Below are 25,379 nucleotides of genomic sequence, written 5' to 3' on the forward strand. Positions count from 1 at the left end.
GATTGTTCAGGTCACTGTTCCATGACATTTACTCAAGCTCTGCACTGAACTATAGGGCTCTCTTTGCAGACTTCAGAACAGAAACGCTGTTTGCTAGCGGTTACTGTTTGCATGATGTTCTTTTTTCATTGCACATTGGGTGGTCAACAGGCTTCTTTTTTATGGGTTATTTAGTTTTTTATGGTTTTACTGTGGTTTTATGGGTATGATGTGTTTTTTATTCTCTGCATGTTGGGTGTTAGACAGTCTTCTATCTATAGTTTTTTTTTGGGCTTCTTTGCTTCGTGGCTGCCTGTTAGGAGACAAATCTCAAGGTTGTATAATGTGCACATACTTCAATAAGAATATACTTTGAACTTATTTGTTTACTTTTTATTATTTGCATGACTTATTCTTTTTTGAACATTGAGTGTTTGACAGTCTCTTTTAAATAGGTTCTATTTGGGCTTTTTTGTTTTATGGCTACTTGTAAGAAGAAGAATCTCAAGATTGTACATCATCACGGTGAGTGCTGGCGATGACTGACCCAGGTGCGGAGGAATGGAGACTCCCATGTAGAGACGGAAACAAGAGGTTACACATAGGAATTCCATCAGAACATCGTTGGCACGATTGAGCGACTCCACAAGACAAATCATTCTCCACACGAGGACCCCACGATGAGCCTTAAATGGGAATCCATTTGAAATAATCATAGTTGGTGGTGTTGTAGATAGTGTAGAGGATTGTCAAAGATTGCAGAGAGACATTGATAGGATGCAGAAGTGGGCTGAGAAGTGGCAGATGGAGTTCAACCTGGAGAAGTGTGAGGTGGTACACTTTGGAAGGACAAACTCCAAGGCAGAGTACAAAGTAAATGGCAGGATACTTGGTAGTGTGGAGGAGCAGAGGGATCTCGGGGTACATGTCCACAGATCCCTGAAAGTTGCCTCACAGGTGGATAGGGTAGTTAAGAAAGCTTATGGGGTGTTAGCTTTCATAAGTCGAGGGATAGAGTTTAAGAGTCGCGATGTAATGATGCAGCTCTATAAAACTCTGGTTAGGCCACACTTAGAGTATTGTGTCCAGTTCTGGTCACCTCACTATAGGAAGGATGTGGAAGCATTGGAAAGGGTACAGAGGAGATATACCAGGATGCTGCCTGGTTTAGAAAGTATGCATTATGATCAGAGATTAAGGGAGCTAGAGCTTTACTCTTTGGAGAAAAGGAGGATGAGAGGAGACATGATAGAGGTGTACAAGATAATAAGAGGAATAGATAGAGTGGATAGCCAGCGCCTCTTCCCCAGGGCACCACTGCTCAATACAAGAGGACATGGCTTTAAGGTAAGGGGTGGGAAGTTCAAGGGGGATATTAGAGGAAGGTTTTTTACTCAGAGAGCGGTTAGTGCTTAGAATGCACTGCCTGAGTCAGTGGTGGAGGCAGATACACTAGTGAATTTTAAGAGACTACTAGACAGGTATATGGAGGAATCTAAGGTGGGGGCTTATATGGGAGGCAGGGTTTGAGGGTCAGCACAACATTGTGGGCCGAAGGGCCTGTACTGTGCTGTACTCTTCTATGTTCTATGTTCTATACATAAAACCCATGCTAGTCACAATTAACTTAACAAGATAAAATAGAAAGCACAATGACATAATGACTCTAGTTAAGACAACAATTAGTAAACGTATGTGCTTGAGAAGCCTAGAAGTCCAACACTCTACAGCTTGCTGCAGTGGTCATGGCAGTGCCTCTGTCCCTGAGCCTGGGACCTGACAGCCCAGAAAGCCTTCGGGAACTTGAGACAAGGCTGGGAAATTCAATACAGACCTGATGTTTTCAAGACAGGGCTGGAAAATTTGAAACATTGCATATAACTCAGAAACATTGAGTATCCTGGGAAACCGAATGCTTCTTGTTGACCCAAAGAACCCTGAAAAAAATCTTGAACATACACTGGAGAAGCTCGGAACATACACTTGGAATTTACACTCAGAACATAAACTTGATACGCTCGGAACATAGACTTGGGACACTTGGGACATGAACTGAGTAAAGAAGGCATCTTAGCCTCTAGCCAACAAGATTAACCAGAAAGCACAAGGGCTGAACGACTTTAGTTAAGACACAAATTAGTAAACACAGGTGTTTGAGAAAACTAGAAGCTCGATGCTCTACGCCTCACTGCAGAAGTCTACAGGGCTCATGGCAGTATACTGTAGAGGGCACATACTTTGATAATAAATATACTTTGAGCTTTGACACTCTTCATGTGGGAAGGTGGAATCCTTCAACATGGGTAGACACCTGCAACCCTGCAACCAGCACGTAAGTGCCACTACAAAGAAGGCACAGCAGAGCCTCGATTTTCTAAGAAGTTTGTGCAGGTTCAGTGTGCCATCTAAAACTTTGACAAGCTTCTATAGATGCACAGTGGAGAGTGTCCTGACTGGTTGTATCATGGCCTGCTATAGAAACACCGAAGCCGAGGAAAGGAAAAGCCTGCAATAAGCAGTGGATGCAGCCCAGTCCATCACAGGAAAAGTCCTCCCCACCACTGAGCACATCTACAAGGAATGCTGTCACAGGAAAGCAGCAGGCATCAACAAGGAATCCCACCATCCAGGCCATGCTCTCTTCTCACTGCTGCCATCAAGGAGTTACTGGAGCCACCATCGATGCTGAACTAATTCCACCTATGGACTCACATTCAAGAACTCTACAACTCATATTCTCAGTATTATCTATAGTATTTACTTACATATTAGTACTGCAACGCGCCCATACAAAAAGATCTTTAATGAGAACATTAAATGAAAGGAAACTTAAATTCCTGGGCTATGTCATCAGAAAGGGAGAAATAGATTGCCTTACATTACAAGGCCGTATGCCTGGGAAACGCGGAAGAGGAAGGCAAAGAAGAAAATATATGGACACTGTGAAAGAACTAACAGATCTAAGTGTGTGAGATATCATTGACGCTGCGTAGGATTGTTCGATGTGGAAAGCCATGATCGCCCAAACATGTAACACGCAAGGCACATGAAGAAGACTTACATATTTACTTATTTTTATTTGCATTTTGTCTTCTTTTGTATGTTTGTTATTTGTTCGACTTTGTGTGTAGTCCTCTAATGATTCTGCTGTACTTCTTTGTTCTCCTATCAGTGCCCACAAGCAAATGAATCTCAGGGTGATACATACATACTTTGATAATAAATTTGCTTTGAACTTTGAACTTCCTTCAAAGTCTTTGCAAGTAACTGCAAAACTCAGAACAAACAATTAATTCCCACTGTGGAAAACTTCAACACATTTTTCAAAGAATAAGGAAAGGAAAGATTGCATGGCGGCCCTGACACGTTAGCATACTCACACAGCTGCTTAAAGACACCGCCCTCCTGCAAGTTCACTTCACCAAGCTGTGAAATATTTCAATCAGTCACCTTTTCTGTTGAACCGTAGGATTAATCCACTCTTCCGATACAGATTTAACAAACTAACGTAGACATTGTGTGCACGCGCACACACACACAGACACAGACACAGACACACTCTCTCTCACTCAAGTGCAGGGCAAACGATCCCCTCCCTTTGGGGGTGGGTGGTACGGGAAGGCCCCACCCACCACCCCAACCCTGCTGCTGCTGGAGGTCTTCCAATGCCTTTTGGAGGGACTCCAGCAAGGGATATAGGTTACCCTGATGAGGAATCCTGCGAGGGATCAAATGTACCCTAATCTGTGGAGAGCTTAGAGGATGAACCTCCTCCCTTAACAGTTCCCTTCAGAACAGTGTTTGCCCATCTCTTTGGACCAACTGACCCATGTTCAACTGCTGTTCACATGGAAGCCTTTCCAGCAACCGAATGGCTGCGTTTATGGTACCCCCGAATGCCAGTCTCATTAACGACAGCACCATCCTTTCAAGTGGGGAGCTGCTTTCATTACTAAATACCCTACTATAGAGTCACAGTGAACTACAGCACAAAAGCAGTCCCTTTGGCTAATCTAGTCTGTGCCAAACCATTTAAACTGCCTACTCACATTGACCTGCACCTGAACCATTTCCCTCCATACCTTTCCCATTCATGCACCTATCCAAACTTCCCTTAAACCTTAAAATTGAAATTGCATCCACCACTTGCACTGGCAGCTAATTCCACACTCTCACCACCTTTCACCCATAACCCATGACCTTAAACCTTGGTTGTAGTGTCACCCATCCTCAGTGGAGAAAGCTTGACTGCATTTACCTGATCTATACCCCTCATAATTTTGTATATTTCTATCAAATCTCCCTTAAATCTTCTACATTCTAGGAAATAAATTTCAAACCTATTCAATCTTTCCTTTTAGCTCAGGTCCTCCAGTCCCGACAACATCCTTGTAAATTTTATCTGTACTCTTTCAGCTATTTTACATCTTTTCTGTAAGTAGATGATCAAAACTGCACACAATACTCCAAATTAGGCCTCACCAACATCTTATACAACTTCAACATAACATCCCATCTCCTGCACTCAACACATTGATTTATGAAGGCCTACGTGCCAAAAGCTTTCTTTACGACACTGTCTACCTGTGACAGCACTTTTAGTGAATTATGGACCTGTATTCCCAAATCCCTTTGTTCTACTGTACTTGCCAGTGTCCTTCCGCTCACTGTGTAAGATCTTACTTGGTTGGTGTTCCCAAAGTGCAACCCTTCACATTTGTCTGCATTAAATTTCCTCTGCCATTCTTCAGCTCATTTTTCCAACTGGCCCAGATGCCTCTGGAAGCTTTGATTGTCTTCCCCATTGTCCACTGTACCCACAATCTTGGTGTCACCTGCACATTTGCTGGTCTAGTTAACACATAATCATTCAGATTATTGATATAGATGACAAACAACAACAGACTTAGCACTCAACTCAGTGGCACTCTACCAGTCACAGGCCTCCAGTCAAGAGTGACAGCCATCTACCACCACTTTCTGGCTTCTCCCACAAAGCCAATATCTAATCCAATTTACTACCTCATCTTGAATGCCAAGTGACTGAACCTTTTGACCTAACTCCCATGTGGGACCTTGTCAAATGCCTTGCTGAAGTCCAGGTAGCCAACATCCACTGCCTTGCCTTCATCAGCTTTCCTGGTAACTTCCTCGAAAAACTCTCTATGATTGGTTAGACACCACCTACCACGCACAAAGCCATGCTGAGTATCACTAATTAGTCCCCTGAGTATCCAAATATCCATATGTCCGGTAACTTAGAATATCTTCTAATAACTTTCCCACCAGCCTTTAATTTCCAGGTTTGTTCTTAGTGCCTTTCTTAAACAGCAGAACAACTTTAGGTATCCTCCAATCTTCTGGTACCCAACCTGTTGCTAAGGATGATTTAAATATCTCTGCTAGCACCCCTGCAATTTCTACACTTGCCTCCCACAGGGTCCGAGGGAAGGCCCTGTCAGGCCCTGGGGATTTGTCCACCAAGGCTGGAGTTAGTTTGGAATCCTCTGGCAGGCTATCAATATCACTGTTAAAACCTGTAATTAGAGCCCACTAGCGAGGGGCTCTCATCCCTTCCTCTACTGTGCTCCACTCAGCCCAGGACTTTAAATCCCACTCAAGGAGAGAAGGTACCTGACATTGACCACCGCTGTCATCCGATCCCATAAGGATTTATTACCCTCATGGGGAGCGAGCAGTATCAAAGTGTTATTGACCACGTGTTGGGACAATAGCTGCCCCCTACTAGATAGGCTTATTCCGGTGCCTCCCTCTTCCCATATCCTCAACAACCCATGTGGCCAGAGGCTTTCCTGGCTTCTGCCTGCAGCTATCCTGCAATCCCACCAGTTCCTTGGCAGAGAACTCTCATGGTGTCTGTCATCTCAGAAGGGCCTATTGTACTACTCCCTCCACATTCCTCCTCAGCCTCCTCCTGTCCTGTGAGGGTCAGAGGGTCCAATGGCCAAAGCCCCCATGCTGGATATGGGACTAATGGCTCGTACTGTCTTGGGTGCGTCAGTGGGAGGACGATCATTGCAAGGATCACAGGATTCTGCTTTACTCACGCTCCCCCATCACCATCCAGCCAGCTGGCCCTATCTCCCATCCACACGTTGGGATCATCCTCCCACAGCATCAGGGCTGGGACCTTAATGGGATCCGGTTGCCAATTAGCCCATCGGGCAACCTCTAATTGCTGCACCTTCACTAGCCGACAGGCTATCTCTGTACCATTGTCTTCTAGCTCTTTGGCCTGGGTATATGCCAGTCAGGCTCTTCCCCCATGGTGCAGCACCTCCACCTCATTTTAGAGTTGCTCTCTCCTGCTCACTCTGTGCGATCATCTTGTGCTGGTGCTTTACGATGGCTGCCAGCAGCCCTTTGGCTCGTATTCTTGTCTGGGAACCATACCTTGTTTAAGATGGATACAATGGTGTGTCTGATTCCCAATGAGCCAGATTGTCTGACCAATCCACTGGTATGCCATGTTCTGCCAGTAGACTGGTGAGACTGCTGAATCCAGCACTGATGGCGCTCCACCCTGGGACTCAGCCTCCTCCCACGAGCGGTTCTCTTGCTTGTTCTTCTTATCCTTGAGCTCTTTAAACTCCTGTTACACCCACTGAATCCCGCCGACTACACCGTGTGTTATGGAAAAGCAGATTCCATAAATAGGACAGAAGATACTGATTGTGAATAACCGTTACCTATTTACTTACAAACAAGCAGTGAAACACTCAGACAAAGATTTATGTCAAATAAGTTCTCACCTAAGCCCCTAAGTTACAAAACTATGATGTTAAGTATTCAATAACATTTCTAACTTAAATATGTACTTTGTTAAGTCCATCCAACTTACACAACTGCAACGCTAAACATTCAACAAACATAATACTTATCTCCAAGTGTTTACACGGACCTTCCTATCCATAGCACAGTTTCTCAATGTTTCTTCAGTCTTGGTCATGCCCCAGTCTGAAGACAGCCCCTAAGGAAAAAGAGACAGAATGTCCCACCCACACTATTCTTATAGCCCTGGGGGTGCCCAAAACCAGAAGCAGGAGCCATGGCATGAAAATCAGCCAATGGGAGAGGGTTGTCTCACCCTTTGCATGGGTCAATTAGTGACCAGCATGGTGGAAACAGCTTTTGACCAGCAGGTAAGTTAACCCTTCATGTTACACCTTATTATACAAACAATGCGAAAGCTTTAGAGGGTATACAGAGGAGATTTACCATGATGCTCCCTGGATTAGAAAGTATGTCTTATGAGAATAGGTTGAGCAAACTTGGCTTTTTCCTTTTGGAGCCAAGGTAAAACATAAATCGATTGATAGGGGTGTACAAGATGATAGGAGGCATAGATAGAATGGATAGCTAGTGACCTTTTTCCCCAGGGTAGAAAATGACTATTACAAAGGAGCATAACGTTAAGGTCACTGGGGCAAGTACAGGGGGATGGTGTCAGAAGTAGGTTTTTGTTAAAAAACACAGAGTGGTAGGTGCGTGGAACACACTGCCAGGGATGGTGGTAGATATAGCTACATCAAGGACATTTAAGAGACCCTTACATTGGCACATGGATGAATGAAAAATGGAGGGATATATGGGAGAGAAGGGTAGATTGACCTTTGAGTAGGCTAAAGGGTCACAATTTTGTGGGGAAAGGCCCTGTACAGTTTTGTACTGCTCTCTGTTCTGTTATCATGGGGTTTGTCTATTTTGATCTTTCCCCTGGCTTGGGTATTGAAAACCAGGGGAAAACCAAAAATAAAGAATTGGCCATTTAGGACAGAGGTGGTGGTAATCCTTTAGAATTTTCTACCCAAGTGGATGTGGAGACCCGGGCACTAAGTATATTCAAGTCAGAGATTGAGAGATTTATGGATATCTAGGAGATCAATGGCTACTGTGTTTAAAATGGGAAAGTAGTGCTTTGGCAAACAATTTTATTATGATCTTATTTATTGGCAGAGTAGGCACAAGGGCTGAATGATCAATCCCATTTCTTTTGTAAAAATGTCTTTCCTTTAAACACATGGCCCCAATGTCATAAGCTGCTTGTCCACAATGAAACTCGTACAGTAACAAGGCAGTCAAACTACTGATGTGGTGAATACAGTGCAAGGTTACTCCACAACTGAGTAAACCATGTGGTAGACATTGATTTTTTTTTGTCTCAGAAAATGCTACTTAGTTGAAAGTATACTGCCTTCACTAAAGGACGCTCTTGGTCACACTACCTCTGTTATTTGCTTCAGCAAGCAGCAGCACAAAACAGATCTGTTAGATCTGCCAATGTACAGTGATTGTATTGGTGTTGATCTTGGGGTTTTGCCACCCAAGGGAAGAGCAGGACAGTGATCCAGGGTGAAGAAAATAGATGAGCCTTATTTTTTTTACCCAATAAAACCAGAAAGGATAACAGAAGCTGAAAGTGACGTATATGTCAGTGAACTTCAGAACTATGAGTGGACTCAACCATTCACCCATGGAAGGTAGATGTGTTCCAGTGTGTGCACGAAGTCATGGAGGGCACCAAACAGAGAACCGCAATGGTGATTGAGAAGATGAAAGTGTCATGGTTGCTGGGAGCACACTCAGAGCTGCAGTCATTGTTGAGTTAGGATAGGATGGGCTGCAGTATGGTGATATGAGGCAGTTTTAATCAAGCCAAGACACTCAGGTGTAAGAGGGACATGAGGCCACAGAGAAGATCAGTTTTTACCTTTGTCACAAATCACATGATTGCTGCAAGCGGGTGAGTGGGGAAACAGCAGATAATGTGAGTGCTAAAGGCAGAAGAGTTACAGGGCATATGGGTACAAAAGGTGAGGGGTCAATACATAGGCCACATTGCCTCAGTAGAATATGGGTGTGGTCTATACACTGGGATGTAAGTCACCAAAGAAAGGAAACAAAAGTAAAAGTTTCCATTTGCTTTGGGGTCTAGAGAGCAAGGGTAAGGAACAGCAACCCTCCCAGATATGCACTGAATTCATTTAAAGAGAAGATGGCAATGGGAAGGACAAACTGTCCATTGTAATGGAAGAAATTCAATAACTAATGGGCATGCAATAACGTTTCACAAACCAGAGCAGGATGATTTCTTATTTTCTCATGGCACAGGAGCCCTTCTATCCATTGAGTCTATGGCATCTGTCAGTGCATCTTCATCAGTCCGTACACCCATCTCCCTACAATCTACTCATTATCACACAATCTATTCTACCAGTCAGCTCTACCAGTTCTCCTGCTACACGTTTACACAATTAAACTACATGCATATCTGCGGGGTGGTGAAAGAAGCTAGATCACCCAGGAAACCCAACAAGAACAGAGTGAACATGAAAACTCTGCACAGACACCACCCAAGGTCAAGATTGAACCTGGGCCTTGTGAACTGTGGAGCAGTGGTACAACTCTTCGGTGCCGCTCATGGTAAACGCTCAATAATCCGAGTGATGCTGAGTGCTGGATGGACACGTGGGAAAATCCGCAGCTTCTCCAACATCATAAACTGATCCATTTAATGACAAACAGGAAAAAGTCTGCCGAAGCTGGGAATCCAAAGCAACTCACTGTTCGAGTTCCTCCAGCATCTTGTGTCCGTTTAATAACAACTCCAGAAAACAGCATCTCTGACTGGCAGCATTCCTTCAGTATTGCAGTGGAATATCTGTTTACAGTTCGTGCACGTTTCTCAGGGAACCCAAACAATCACTCTTTGGCTCAGAGAGGAAGTGCCATCAGCAAGTCAATACTGGCTTCTGGCATTCCCTGCTACTGCTAAGTATCTTTATCTATTTCAAATCAGTACACGTTATGTATATTCTTGCCTTGAACTTTAGCTTTAAAAATTGACAAGGTATATAAATGCAAATAGAATATATTTCTAAAGGAATGCATTATAGCTTTATAGTTCATTACAGTTTAAAATCCTTTTACAATCCTTTGTAGCTTTTGCAAAATAATGGATAAAGTTCTAGAATTTAAAATTGGTGGCAATCACATCAAAGAATGTGATTATTTACTCACCATATTTCAGTATCTCTGCTGTTTTTACTCATGTGGTCATGGATATTTTTATTGCTGTTATACATCCAACTCACTCTGAGAAATTCCACAGGAGCTCTGATGGTACTGTATAAGCAGATGTTTTAGGTAACAGACAATCTGCCGTTTCCAAGACATCTGGGTCACACTTACGTAAAATAGTTTTTCTCCTGTGCTTATAACATTGTGTGTTGTTTTCAAATTGATTATTTCACTGAGTCTGAATTGAAACCTAAAATAGGCTACCATGTTATTTCCCCCCAACTCAGTGAAGGCTAAAAACAAGAGTAACGTTGATGAAAGCAACACACATAAAAATTGCTCGGCCCGAATCTTCGACTGTACCTCTTCCTATAGATGCTGCCTGGCCTGCTGCGTTCACCAGCAATTTTTATGTGTGTTGCTTGAAATTCCAGCATCTGTAGATTTCCTCGTGTTAATGTTGATGAAAACTTGTTTGAAGCATTAGACTTGAGCTACAAAATTGCACAAATCAGCTCTGCAGATTACATAGAGTGTCATTTCCCCTAACATCATCCATTCTTCTTTGGTGCATACTCTTCCTTGTTCCTCTGGACTCATTAGAAACAAAAGTACCAGACTGAGAACATAAGGAAAACAGATTGAAAAATTTGGCTTCAGTGTATAAAGAACTGGAACCAGTGTACTTCCAGTATTCAGAGGTTATTATAAGGGCTTTGAAAGACAACTTAGATTGGCATCATTTACACCATTTGACTCAGAGGATCTGGATTAGTGTACTGAGGGTTTCAAGTATTCCTGTGATGGAATGTTTTTATAATGCATGACATCCTTCCCAATCCAGCTAAGCACTTTATATTCACCTGCTGTTCTCTTAGCATGTTAAACTGGGCTCAGGTCTACTATCCTTGTAGGATGTTAAATATCCCTCATCAGCCAAAAGAAACCTACAGCACTCATTGCCAGAATCATCCACTCTAATATTCCAAGCTGCTTACAGCAGTAGCTTTATTGTAAATTCCTTAGTAGCAAATTAAAACTGAAAATCAAAATAATAGGATAACCTAGAAAAGTGAATGGTACTGAAGCACCTGGCTAGGTTCGGGACCAAAGCAGGGCTGGATGTCACCTTTTGAACCTCCTAGATGAGTACATATTTTCTCTCTCATCCGTTTTATCAAAGATCAGAGCTGTCATTGTTTTTTCTTATTGTTTATTTGTCCACCTTTTTAATTAGTGTTTTGTTCTTGATTAATTTAATTAATCATCCTCTGACTTAAAACACTTTTTCCAAATTCGTCAATTTCTTATACATCTGCTGTTTGTCTTCCCAACAGGCATCCTAATCTCTTTTTATCTTTTCAATCTGGCTAATCCCTGCTGAGTTTCTTCCACTGCCTGTTACTTGGCTATGCCACCTGCAATTAGACGAACAGTTTCAATTCTGTACTCTTTCTGTCAATGCAGAAATACTCTAAATTGCTCTTCCATTTCTTGCTGCTATTATGAAATCATCGGTTGACAGCCTAATAACTTGCTGAAGTTTCCATTCCCCAAAGTAAATGCTATTTAAGGTGCCTCAGCTTAAAAAGTTTTATCTGTACTTTGCTCTTTGGAAAGTAGACAGTCAAAATCTTCTCAGATGCCCTATCTTTTACTTGCTATTTTGAAGGCAAATTCAATTCCAGTTTTTTCTGTTTTGTACTTTTTCCACCAATGTTTCATTGACCTTTTATTGTTGACTCTGCTCTGTCTTGCTTATAGGAGATTCCTTGTCATTTTTTATTTTTCCTCTGTAGAGGTATAGATACTGCTTTCTAATTCAAATCAAGTGTTTACTCTAAATAGTAAACAATACAGGAAGGACGTAGAGGTTTCAAGAGCTGCAGAAGAGATTCACCAGGGTGCTGCCTGGATTAGAGGGTATGAATTATAAAGAAAGGTCAGACAAACTTGGATTGCTTTAGCTGGAGTGTTAGAGGCTGAGAGCACAGCTACATGAAACGCTGTTGCAGGAAAGCAGCATCCATCTTTGGGGGCCCCCACCACCCAGGACTGCTCTCTTCTCGCTTCTGCCATCAGGAAGGTAGTACAGGAGCCTCAGGGCTCACACCACCAGGTTCAGGAGCTGTTACTACCCTTCAACCATCAGGTTCTTGAACCAAAGGGGTTAATGACACTCAACTTCGCTTACCCCATCACTGAAATCTTCCCACAACCAATGGACTCACTTTCAAGAGCTCTTTACCTCATGTTCTTGATATTTATTGCTTATTATTACTTTCTTTTTGTACTTGCACAGTTTACTGTCTTCTGCACACTGTTTGAATGACCAAGTTGGTGCGGTCTTTCATTATTCTGTTATGGTAATTATCCCATAGATTTATTGAATGTCCTCAAGAAAATGAATCTCAAGGAAGTATATGGTGATATATATATATATATTTATTTATTTATTTTGATAATACACTTTCAGTGAACTTTGAGCACTTGATCCAAATTTATATGATGATGGGAGGTATAGGTAGGATAGATGGTCAGTTTCTTTCCCTGGGTAGAAATGTCCAATACTAGAATACAGAGATTTAATATGAGGGGAGAAAGTTTAAAGGAGATGTACGGGGTAACTTTTCATAATGAAGTTTCTCATAAATGCTGGGAACGTGCTGCTAGGGTTGGTGATGGAAGCAAACATGATAATGGAGTTTCTGTGGCATTTAGACAGGTACGTTAATGTATAGGGAGTGGAAGGATGTGGACCATTATTAAATAGATTGGTTTGGTTCGACATTATGATTGGCACAGAAGTCATGGGCCCAAAGGGCCTATTCCTGTGTTGTGCTGTTCTATGTTCTGTGATGGATTTTCAGTAAGCTTCCCTGATATCACAGGAAACAAAGTGAATCTCTTTTTCCTCTACAGAGGAAGTTTTAATAGGAAGAAACCAGAAGTTTGGTAATTGGTGCAATGGACATGTGAGATGGATCTTAATCCACTGATATTGCAATGTTTTCAGGAAGGTTTGTTTAACTAGTGGGAGTTGGACTAGTTGCACTCAATTGTCTCAGGAGAGGTTGGTTTGCCTATTAACATGTGCTAAGCACTCAGTGTGATATGTCAGTCAGATTTTAAAGTAAACACTGAATCCATGCACAAGAAGCTCGCTGCTGAGAGTAGGGCAAACAAGCAATGGCATTAAAAGGGATGATTAAAACTGATGAAATATTGTTATAAATCCTCAGACCTCACAGTTGCTTGCTTGGCTTCAAATGGACAAGGAGCTGACCTGAGTGCTTTTGTTGACTTTACTTTTTATGTTTATGCTGGATCAAGTATTGGCTCCGTGGCTGCCTTTAAATTTTGGATGAGGAGTTTTACAATCCTTACCTACCACAGCAGCAACTGGAAATGGGTGGCAGAGGAGGAGGAGCAGGAATGAGGGCACGGCAGAGAGAAGGGTAGGGAGTAGCACAAATTGGATGAGGTGGGCAGGGGCTTGGGGAGTGAGTGGGATAGTAGAGGGGGATACAATTTGCAGAGAGCAATACAGGCCATGAGTGCAGAGGCAGAAATTTGATACTGTAAGTATGATGCATATTTCATTTGCTATCTCATGTTGTTCTCTCAGGTGGCAACAGACCTTAATTTCTTTCCAGGCAAGAGTTATTCCCTGTCAGATGTGGTGTTAATTGGTGCCAGAGTGATTTGCTGACCTCAGCTTTTTTTACATGTAGATCCCTCCATGATTAGCCCTAAGACATAACCAGAATCAGCCAGCCATTGGGCTTCAAACAAATTGTTGATGTTTTTCTATGTTTTCATGTGTTTTAGTTGCTTCACTAGAATCACTCAGCTCAGACCTTGGTTCAGAGCTGAACTTAAGAACAAGGTGCACTTGGCTGTCCTTGACATCAAGTTAGCATTTGAGTAAATGTGGCTTCAAGGAGTCCAAGGGAATAGACATCAAAATGGTAAATGATCCAATAGGAAGATGCAAAGGAAGCAAGTATTGGAGGGTAACTATTTCAACCCCAGGACGTCACTGCTGGAACTCCACAGGGAATTGTCAAAGACCTTTCCAATCTCGGCTCATTCAACAATAACCTTTTGTCCACCAATGAATCAGAATACCATTCACAATTTCCTGGAAAATGAAGTAGTTCATATTAGCATACCTCAACATCTAGTCAACTTTCAGGCTTGTGTAATACATGGCACATAACTATCATACCCAAAAATGTCGGGCAATAACCATCACTATTCAAAGAATCCTTGCACTGATCCATGAAATTTATCATTTATTAATCCCCTACCATCAGCAACTTGGGGGTAACCATTGATCAGAGACTTCCCAAGCTGCATAAATATTCCCCAAAGCATTCCTTTTTTCTAAGGGTATGCCAAGAGCATGATGGAATTCTCTCCATTTGATTGAACGAAAGCAGTTCAAAAATGACTCATGTTGCTTAAAACCATTCAGGACATTGTAACCCACCCATGGCATCATGCAGTAGCCTCAGTATTCGTAGGTACTTAACAGGGCAGCCATGTCTTGATAGTATATATGCCAGAGAACTTGGTGGTTTACAGAATCAAAGGCCATTGTCAGATCAATGAAAGCCAAATACAGGGGTTGCCTTTTGTTCATGGCATATGTCCTGTAAATGGCGTGCTGTGGAAATCCTCTAGATGGGCAGTAGCCACACTATGACTCAGGGAGTACTTCTTTGGATAGCAGAGGGAGTCTTGACAAATGTAAGTGCAAACACTTTGCCTGTTGTTGATGGAGTGAGAGGCCTCTGTTAGTGCCACAATCTGACTTGTGTCCTTCTTGAATATGGCCCTATTAAAGCGTCCCTGAGCGCTGAGGGCAGTTGTTGCTTTTCCAAGACCTTCAGGAACAGGGCATGTACGTAGTGCAGGAATGCTGGTTCACCTTCCTTGAGGATTTCTGCTGGGTTTCCATCAGGACCAGTGGCTTTGTTGCCTTTCAGGCTCTCCATAGTATCATGGTTCTCTTTCATACTGGGTGCTTCCCTTATGTCTTCCGACACAGCTCTTTGGAGGATTTGATTAGGAACCTCTGGTTTCAGCAGTGCTAACGCAGTTAAGAAGTTCTTCAAAGTGCTCTCTCCATCTATCGTGTATAGAATGGACAGTATCTGTACCTGGCCTGTGCACAAATCTTCTTACTAGGGCTTTCATTCAATTAATGCTTGGGTGACCATGGTGGAATTGTTCAGTACTTTTGGTCGAAGTATTTATGGGACTACTATTCTTTCGACAAACATTAGGCAGGAGTCCACAGTTGAGGGTGATGTTTGACATCGATAGAAGGGTACAACATTTTCCTCAACCTTTACTGGGCAACCATCACAGACATATATGAAGGTATTTTGAAGAAGAGAATTTGTGGGTGTTTCTGCTTTGATCTTGTTGACCATGACCAGAAGACCTTCAGCAGCCTCCAATACAACACCGGTGGACTTCAAACTCAATTGAAATCATAGCTACAACTGTATCTTCATTTTCACTAACCTGCTGGTTCATCAATCTGGAGAGGGCATCTGCCTGACCAAGTTTCTGGGTTGTTGTGTATTTGGTTTCAATATCATAGGCTATTAACATCATTGTCCACCTTTGTAGGCGGTTAGCTGTATACACTGGGATGCCTTTCTTAGACCCAAAGATGGACAACAAAGGTTTATGATCAGTCAGGAGAGTGAAGTGTCTGCCATTAAGCACTTTTTGGGATTCTCAAGGCTTCCTTCTCAATTTGTCCATAGTTCCTTTCATGCATGACAGCTTTTGGAACTATCAGGGAAGATATGAAATATGACATTGGGAGAGATATGGAGTTCTGCTTGTAGTTTGGTGCAGCAACCTAAACCTTCTTGAAATACTGCTGCATAGCACTGTTGATGTATGGTCTCACATACTGATGGTGATAGTGGTGTCGACTTGACATGATTTGAACAGACAACATCTTCATGCAGACTTCAGCCAGAGGGATGCTCCAGCTTATCCATCCAGTCAATTCCAAGGACACTCAGATCCCCCTGGTCTGTTAGGTAACACACACCATTGACTTAATTACTGTTCAGCTTCAACGTGTAGTGCAGTTCGCCAATCAGCTGGGGGGTTCTACCCATTGCACTGCAGGCAGAATGATGAGTCAACTTGACTGGTGGGGCCCCAAGTTCCCGTCAAGTGCATTTGGAAATAATGGCAATGTCTGTCCCATGTCAAGTTGTAGCTTGACCAACTAATTGTTGATAAATAGGTTGATGTACTGTCTCCTGGGGGCAAAGTCCACTTTGAACGTAACCATTAAATTCCCTGTGGATTTTGATCGCTTTTGAAACCTCTTGTCCTTGTCAACACAGTGAAAGATGATGAAAACCTTCTTTGTGACCACAGCAATGGTACTTGCAAATGTGTTTCTTGTATTTGCAACTTTTTGCATAATACCTCATGGGAGGAGCTAAAGTTGGCACCAAATGTTTTTAGCGGACTCGGGCGACTTCTTTGAGTTCATCTGCGAAACAGTTTCAATCTTCTGTTCTCATGACTCTTTTTTCCTTTCCAAGGTGGCTGGGGCCCTGTCAGATCCCGTGATCTACAGCTGCACTCAGACTACGTTCTTCACGCGTGGTGGGTTCTTGCTCTTGGAATTCACCGAGCGGCCTGGCGCTTCGGTACCTCGAGGCGCGGCTTGGAAGGTGTATGCCTTTGGAGTGTGACCTTGTGGATGACCCGATTCCTTGCCGATGTCGCTGACTGATGGGTCTTAGGAGATGGAAACATCGGGACAGCAGGCACAGCTGTCGGAGGCCCCTGTATTCTTTCTTGATGGTGAGAGAGAAAGTCTGCTGGTTCTTAAGTCAGGGGGAACTTGAGTAAGTGATGCTGCAGACCGTAAAATCAAAACAGTGAGCTGTTGGCCTCCCCTCCCACTGTGTAAGGAGCAATATCTCTCTCTCCCTCATCAGTGAGAGAGAGGGCCTGTTGAGATGTTGAAGAGTTGGGATGGACAGTAGTTTTTGATGGATTCTAGGTCATGGTCTCTGGGGGCACTATTGCTTGCATGGTGGGTGGCAGTGGGGGGGCTGCGCTTTTCGCTGGAACAATTTGGGGATGGTGAGGAGGAGGGTTGATGCTTTGCTGCTGTATGTGCATAGGAGGGGGGAGGTGAGTTTAGGACCCTAACATTTTCTGTCATGCATTCTTTGGGTTTTTTCTCTCTGTTTCGTGGATGTCCGTGAAGAGTAAGGGTTTCAGATGGTATACTATGTACATTCTCTGACATTAAATTGAACCACAGTTCCAACAAGCTGTGTTTGGCCATTTGGAGATCTGCTGAGTGATGGTGTTTGGGCCATTGGACACTGCACTGACCATCGTCTTTTCAACCTGGTTGGCATCGTGTTTCAGATTGATATTCTTTAGTGACGGCTTATAGAGTCATATCACGGTCTTGCTCCTGTCTGGCCAGGAGCCGTTTGTGAATACCTGCAGTGTCACGTGCCTGAAGTCTGCAAATAAAAATCAGATATTTGTGTGACTGTGATTCAATCATGTTACCCAGCTTGAACTTACATTCAGGATTGATGAAACTACCATATGTGATAAAGTCATTGGCGTCTGGACAGTTTTCATCAAATGATGGGTCCCATGGGTTCTTAGTCAGAATGAAGTTGAAATACTGCTCATGTTCAACAGTACCCAATTTTCAGAGCAAAGTATGTGTTTTCCACAAGTCATCTTAAATGGCAAATTTGACCCGGAATGCATCTTCGGAGCCCTTGAACCATGATTCAAATGTAACTCCCAAAGCGACATCAAACTGGAAGTTGTAAATGGATGCAACAACTGACTCACATGAGTCCTATTCAGTATTTGACACCAACGTCGCTGGACTTACTGATAATCTGCTGGTTAACATTTCAATTAACTTCAGCTGTGCTGCCTCAAATTGAGCTTGCTGCTGTTGCAGAGCTGTGTGTCTTCTGCTGAAATTGCCATGTTAATATAATACAGCACATCATTGCCAATTTGTTATGTTCACTCACCTCTACCTACTGATGAGACCCCAAGCCAGACAGAAAATAGAACAGGCTAGAATTCAAAATAACCCTTTATTCATTAAAACTACACTAGTCTCAAAACTCAAATCCAACTCACACTCCCTAGTATGATTATTTAGAAACAGGAACACAAAAAGCCTACAGCACAATATAGGTCCTTTGGCCCACAAAGCTGTGCTGAACATGTCCTTATCTAAGAAATTACCTAGGGTAACCCATAGCCCTCTATTTTTCTGAGCTCCATGTACCTGTCCAGGAGTCTCTTAAAAGACTCCATTGTATCTGCCTCCACCACTGTCGCTGGGAGCCCATTCCACGCATTCATCACTCTCTGCGTAAAAAAACTTACCCCTGACATCTCCTCTGTACCGACTTCCAAGTACCTTAAAACTGTCCCCTCTTGTGCAAGTCACTTCAGTCCTGGGAAAAAGCCTCTGACTATCTACATGATCAATGCCTCTCATCATCTTATACACCCCTATCAGGTCACCTCTCATTTCCATCGCTCCAAGGAAAAAAGGCTGAGTTCACTCAACCTATTCCCATAAGGCATGTTCCCCAATCCAGACAACATCCTTGTAAATCTCCTCTGCACCCTTTCTATGGTTTCCACATCCTTCCTATCGTGAGGTGACCAGAACTGAGCCCAGTACTCCAAGTGGGGTCTGACCAGGGTCCTATGTAGCTGCAACATTACCTCTTGACTTCTAAACTCAGTCCCACGATTGATGAAGGCCAATGCACCGTTTGCTTTCTTAACCACAGAGTCAACCTTCGCAGCAGCTTTGAGTGTCCTATGGATTCCGAACCCAAGATCCCTCTGATCCTCCACACTGCCAAGAGTCTTACCATTAATGCTATATTCTGCCATCATATTTGACCTACCAAAATGAACCACCTCACACTTATCTGGGTTGTACTCCATCTGCCACTTCTCAGCCCAGTTTTGCATCCTATCAATGTCCCGCTGTAACCTCTGACAGCCCTCCATACTATCCACAACACCCCCAACCTTTGTGTCATCAGCAAATTTACTAACCCATCCCTCCACTTCCTCATCCAGGTCATTTATAAAAATCACAAAGAGTAGGGGTCCCAGAACAGATCCCCGAGGCACACCATTGGTCACCGACCTTCATGCAGAATATGACCCATATACAACCACTCTTTGCCTTCTGTGGGCAAGCCAGTTCTGGATCCACAAAGCAATGTCCCCTTGGATTCCATGCCTCCTTACTTTCTCAATAAACCTTGCATGGGGTACCTTATCAAATGCCTTGCTGAAATCCATGTACACTACATCTATCTACCTTCATCAATGTGTTTAGTCACGTCCTCAAAAAATTCAATCAGGCTTGTAAGGAATGACTTGCCTTTGACAAAGCCATGCTGACTATTCCTAATCATATTATGCCTCTCCAAATCTTCATAAATCCTGCCTCTCAGGATTTTCTCCATCAACTTATCAAGCACTGAAGTAAGACTCACTGGTTTATAATTTTCTGGGCTATCTCTACTCCCTTTCTGGAATAATGGAATAACATCTGCGACGGTCTAATCCTCCGGAACCTCTCCCATTCTCATTGATGATGCAAATGTAACCCCCCGCCCCCAGCAAGCCTCAGGGTCGCTTAACTTGCTGTTGTCTAGGGAAACAGCCCTTGGCCCCGCCAAACTGAGTAATTAAGTTTGTGTGGATGCTGTGTGATGTACCCCACCCTGCCAAATAACAGACAATACACCAGATACGAATGAATTACATGAATTACAGTTTATAGATATTACTGGAACTATAAAATTAAAAGAGATAAAATATAGAAGGAAAATAAAAGGCACCACACTTATCAAAGTTCAATCTCTTCACGCACAACAGTTGGAGCTCTAGTAATGATCCTCTCTTCACCATCCAATCCCCTCTGCCCACCTTGACCTGCTGTCTGGGACCAACCACGGTGGTGGACCAGATGCTCCACACGAGTCTGTCTCCGTCTCCTCTCCTTGCTGAAGATCCTGGACCTCAGACTCCTGACCCCGTTAGCTAGCCCACAGCACCTTGTCCGTTCTCTTTCTCTCCATCACGCCTTCTGCCCAAAAACCCGTGCATCACAATAACTTACAGACACCGTAGAAAGAATAACATGGACATCCATTGGTTCAATCACTCTCTTATCAACAATATAACCCAAACAAGCTGCTAGCGAGAGAACCTTCTCAGCATTTAACAAAACAAAGAAGTCATTTTAATTATAACATAAGAAAGAAGCCATCTTAATTAGCCTACGCAGTAACATAAAAGAAGAAACCCTTTACACAAAGATTATTGCCAGAGGCTCAGCAATCTCCTCGCTTGCCTCCCACAGTAGCCTGGGGTACATCTCGCCTGGTCTCAGTGACTTATTCAACTTGATGCTTTTCAAAAGCTCCAGCACATCCTCTATCTTAATATTTACATGCTCAAGCTTTTCAATCCACTGTAAGTCATCCCTATAATCGGCAAGATCCTTTTCCGTAGTGAATAACTGAAACAACCTACCCATTAAGTACCTCTGCTATCTCCTCTGGTTCCATACACACTTTTCCACTGTCACACTTGATTGGTCCGATTCTCTCACGTCTTATCCTCTTGGATTTCACATACTTGTAGAATGCATTGGGGTTTGCTTTAATCCTGTCTGCCAAGGCCCTCTCATGGCCCCTTCTGGCTCACCTAATTTCTTTCTTAAGCTCCTTCTTGTTAGCCTTATAATCTTGTAGATCTCTATCATTACCTGGCTTTTTGAACCTTTCGTAAGCTCTTCTTTTCTTCTGACTAGATTTACAACAGCTTTTGTTCACCACGATTCCAGTACCCTACCATCCTTTTCCTGTCTCATTGGAACGTACCTATGCAGAGCTCCATGCAAATATCCCCTGAACATTTGCCACATTTCTTCTGTACATTTCCCTGAGAACATCTGTTCCCAATTTATGCTTCCAAGTTCTTGCCTGATAGCCTCATAATTCCCCTTACGCTAATTAAAAGCTTCCCTAACTTGTTTGTTCCTATCCCTCTCCAATGCTCTGGTAAAGGAGATTGAATTGTGATCACTATCTCCAAAATGCTATCTCCACTGAGGGACCTGACACCTGACCATGTTCATTTCCAGATCAAGTACAGCCTCTCCTCTTGTAGGCTTATCTACATATTGTGTCAAGAAACCTTCCTGAACACACCTAACAAACTCCACCCCATCTAAACCCCTTGCTCTAGGGACATGCCAATTGATATTTAGGAAATTAAAATCTCCCACCACAACAAACCTGTTATAAACCGTTTGCAGAATCTGTCTCCCTATCTCCTCCTTGATGTCGCTGTTACTATTGGGTGGTCTATAAAAAAGCACCCAGTAGAGTTATTGACCCCTTCCTGTTCCTAACTTCCACCCACACACACTCCATAGACAATCCCTCCACGTCTTCCTCCTTTTCTGCAGCCGTGACACTATCTCTGATCAACAGTGCCACACCCCCACGCCTTTTGCCTCCCTCCCTGTCCTTTCTGAAGCATCTAAAGCCTGGCACTCAAAGTAACCATTCCTGCCCCTGAGCCATCCAAGTCTCTGTAATGGCCACAACATCATAGCTGCAAGTACTGATCCATGCTCTTAGCTCATCCGCTTTGTTCATAATACTCCTTGCATTAAAAATAGACACATCTCAAACCATCGATCTGAGTGTGTCCCTTCTCCATCACCTGCCCATCCTCCCTCTCGCACTGTCTCCAAGCTTTCTCAATTTGTGCCCAACTGCCTCTTCCTCTGTGTCACCAGTTTGTTTCCTACCCCCCAGCAATTCTAGTTTAAACTCTCCCGAATAGCCTTAGTAAACCTCCCCGCCAGGATATTGGCCCCCTGGGATTCAAGTACAACCCGTTCCCTCTGTACAGGTCACTCCTGCCCCGAAAGAGGTCCCAGTGATCCAGAAATCTGAATCCCTGCTCCCTGCTCCAATCCCTCAGCCAGGCATTTATCCTCCACCTCATTCTATTCTTAAACTTACTGTCACATGGCACGGGCAGTAATCCCGAGATGACTACCTTTGTGGTCCTGCTTCTCAAATTCCTTCCTAATTCCCTGTAGTCTGCTTTCAGGACCTCCTCCCTTTTCCTGCCTATGTCGTTGGTACCAATTTTTACCACAACCTCTGGCTCTTTTCCTTCCCACTTCAGGATATCTTGGACATGATCAGAAACATCCTGGACCCTGGCACCTGGGAGGCAAACTACCATCAATGCTTCTTTCCTGCATCCACAGAATCGCCTGTCTGACTTTCTAACTATAGAGTTCCCTGTCACTGCTGCCATCCTCTTCCTTTCCCTACCCTTCTGTGCCACAGGGCCAGACTCTGTGCCAGAGGCACAGCCACTGTTGCTTCCCCCAGGTAGGCCATTCCCCCCCCAACAGTACTCAAACAGGGGTACTTATTCTTAAGGGGTAGAGCCACTGGGGTACTCTCTAGTACCTGACTCTTGCCCTTCTCCCTCCTGACTGTTACCCACTTATCTGTCTCCCCAGGGCCCAGAGTGACTACCTGCCTATAGCTCCTCTCTATCACCTCCTCACTCTTCCTGAGCAGACGAAGGTCATCGAGCTGCATCTCCAGTTCCCTAACATGGTCCCTAAGGAGCTGCAGCTTGACGCACCTGGTGCAGATGTGGTCGTCCAGGAGGCTGGGAGTCTCCAGGACTTCCCACATCTGACACTGAGCACAGAACACCGGCCTCACACACATTCTTCCTGTCTGTATTCTACACAGGCAACCTACCTCACCTTGACCTCTTATCACCGAAGCCCCGTTGAGCCAAAGCCTTTCTACCTTGTTTCCCTCTACTCTGACACCTGCTCTATAAGTTGTCTCCTTTTAAACTCTTCTCGCTGTTCTCACTGACTGACGTCCATGTGCTTGTGCAGTCGTGCCCCGATCAAACCGCTGAAGAAATAATGTTCTCCTTTAAACTCTTCTCGCTGTTCTCACCGGCTGACGTCCACGCGCTTGCGCAGTCGTGCCCTGATGAAACTGCTGAAGAAATTTAAATCGTTTATCCCAGAACTATTGATTCCTTGAGTGGGACAATGGTCAATCAGTGAAAGTCAGTCTGGGATTGGTTACAGCTGAGCACTGGGTGCTGATTGTTTTGGCTCACCATAACAGAAACATCATCATTTGTGGATTCCTTTACATATCATACATTATCCTGGCATGGGCATATAACATGGAGTAGGGCAATCAACGTGAGCAAGTGCATAAAAAGGGCTGCCTTTCAACCAGGTCCACGATCAACATTTAAAAGGCAGAGCTTTGTGGCAGTTTCTCTGAGTCAGGGAGCGGCCAATCAATGAGCGGAATTCATTGGAAAGGGCCAATAAAAATAACGCAACTGCAAGTGAGCTACAGTGACCAGGTCGCTGGCATTGAGTCTGGTGCTTAGAAGATTAGAGAAGTGAAGGGGACTACAGTGTCAGCAGAATAGAGATGAAATTCTGTGGATGTGATAGCGATACCCAGATGGTATGTTACCTCCTTGGTGCTAGAACAGGGATGTCTCGGTTCGGGTCTACAGCATTTTCAAGGATGAGAGTGAACAGCCAGAAGTCTTGGTGTATATTGGCACCAATGACATAGGTAGACCAGGTGAGGAGGTCCTGAAGAGCGATTTTAGGGAGGTACATAAAAAATGAAAAATTGGACCTCCAGGGTAGTAATCTCTGGATCGTTTCCAGTGGCACACACCAGTGAGGCTAAGAATAAGATGACTTGCAGGTGAATGCATGGCAGAGGAACTAGTGCAGCGGGTAGGGGTTCAGATTTACAGATCATTGGGAAATCTTCTGGGGAAGGTACGACCTGTACAAACGGGATGAGTCACACCTGAACACGAGGGGGGCAGGTTGGCTAGAGTTGTTCGGGAGGGTTTAAACTAATTTGGCAGGGGGATGGGAACCGAAGCGGTATGCTGAAGGTCAGGTAGTTGGTTTACAAATAGAGGCAATATGTAGTGAGACGCCTAGCAAGGAGAGGCAGATGATAGGGCAAATTTGCAGGCAACAGGATGAGTTGCAAAGTAAAAGGCAGACAAAATCAAATACAGTGCATACAGAACTGAAGGTGATATATTTTGATTGAGCGTAGTAGATGGAATAAGATAGGTGAGCTTGTAGCTCAAATGGTTCCATTTATTATCGAAGAGTGTATGCCGTATACAACCTGAAATACTTAAGTCTTCGCAGATATCCACAAAAAAAAACATAAGAACCCCAAAAGATTGAAGAGCAGAAAAACATTAAAACCACAGCTCCAAGCAAGAACCCCTGCCCCATGCAAACAGCAGCAAACATCAACACACCAACCTGCCCCCACCCTCTCCCACCCATTTCAGCAAAAGAGCGTTTGTACCCACCACCCACTAAGCCACAGCAAAACATCCAAAGAGGGACCATGATCTACAGTCCACAAAAAACTATTGGTTACTGGGCAGTTCAACATGCCATAGGCGCTCTCTTTCTCACTAACAAAGGACAGAGAGATGTCACCCATTTCATAGCAAAAGGGGAAACCAACAAGCAGTCACTGTTAATGATACTACAGTCTGCCACAACGCTTTTTATTCCAAGATCCTCTGACTCAAGAATCAGCAGCAAATTCTCCCTTCCACCGAGAGAAAGTGAGATTGCCTGACCTCAGAGACCTCTGTCTGCACATCTGCCGCAGCAAAATCCTGATGTTCCTTCTCATGCGATTCCTCAGTCGGCAACACCAGCCTGGAATCGATCATCCACAGGGATGTGCAGGGCCACACCCGGGAAGTGCCATCTTCTATGTCGTGTCTGGAGAATGTTGGAAAACGGTCAGCCGGCAAACTCCAGGAACAGGAACTCATCTGCCATTAAAAAAAAATGCAGTTTGAGTGCCATTGCAGATCAGGACCTCGATAAAACCCCAGCCACCTTGAAAAGGGGGAGAAAACATTAAACAGAGAACTTAAAGCTGTTTCTGCAGATGATTTCAAAGAGGCAGCCATTTGGTGCCATTTTAACTGTACCCATTTACAAATTGTCATGTCTGATGTTGTAGGCATCTCTAAATCATGGCTGAAAGAAGATCATAACTGGGAGCTTAACTTCCAAGGAAACACATTGTATTGAAAGGACAGCTGGTAAGCAGAGAGGATGGCATGGCTCTGTTGGTAAAAATGGAATCCAGTCCTTAGAAAGAGGTAAGAAGGGGTCAGAAGGT

Source organism: Mobula hypostoma, chromosome 1 (genome assembly GCF_963921235.1).
Source record: "Mobula hypostoma chromosome 1, sMobHyp1.1, whole genome shotgun sequence".
Lineage (NCBI taxonomy): Eukaryota > Metazoa > Chordata > Chondrichthyes > Myliobatiformes > Myliobatidae > Mobula > Mobula hypostoma.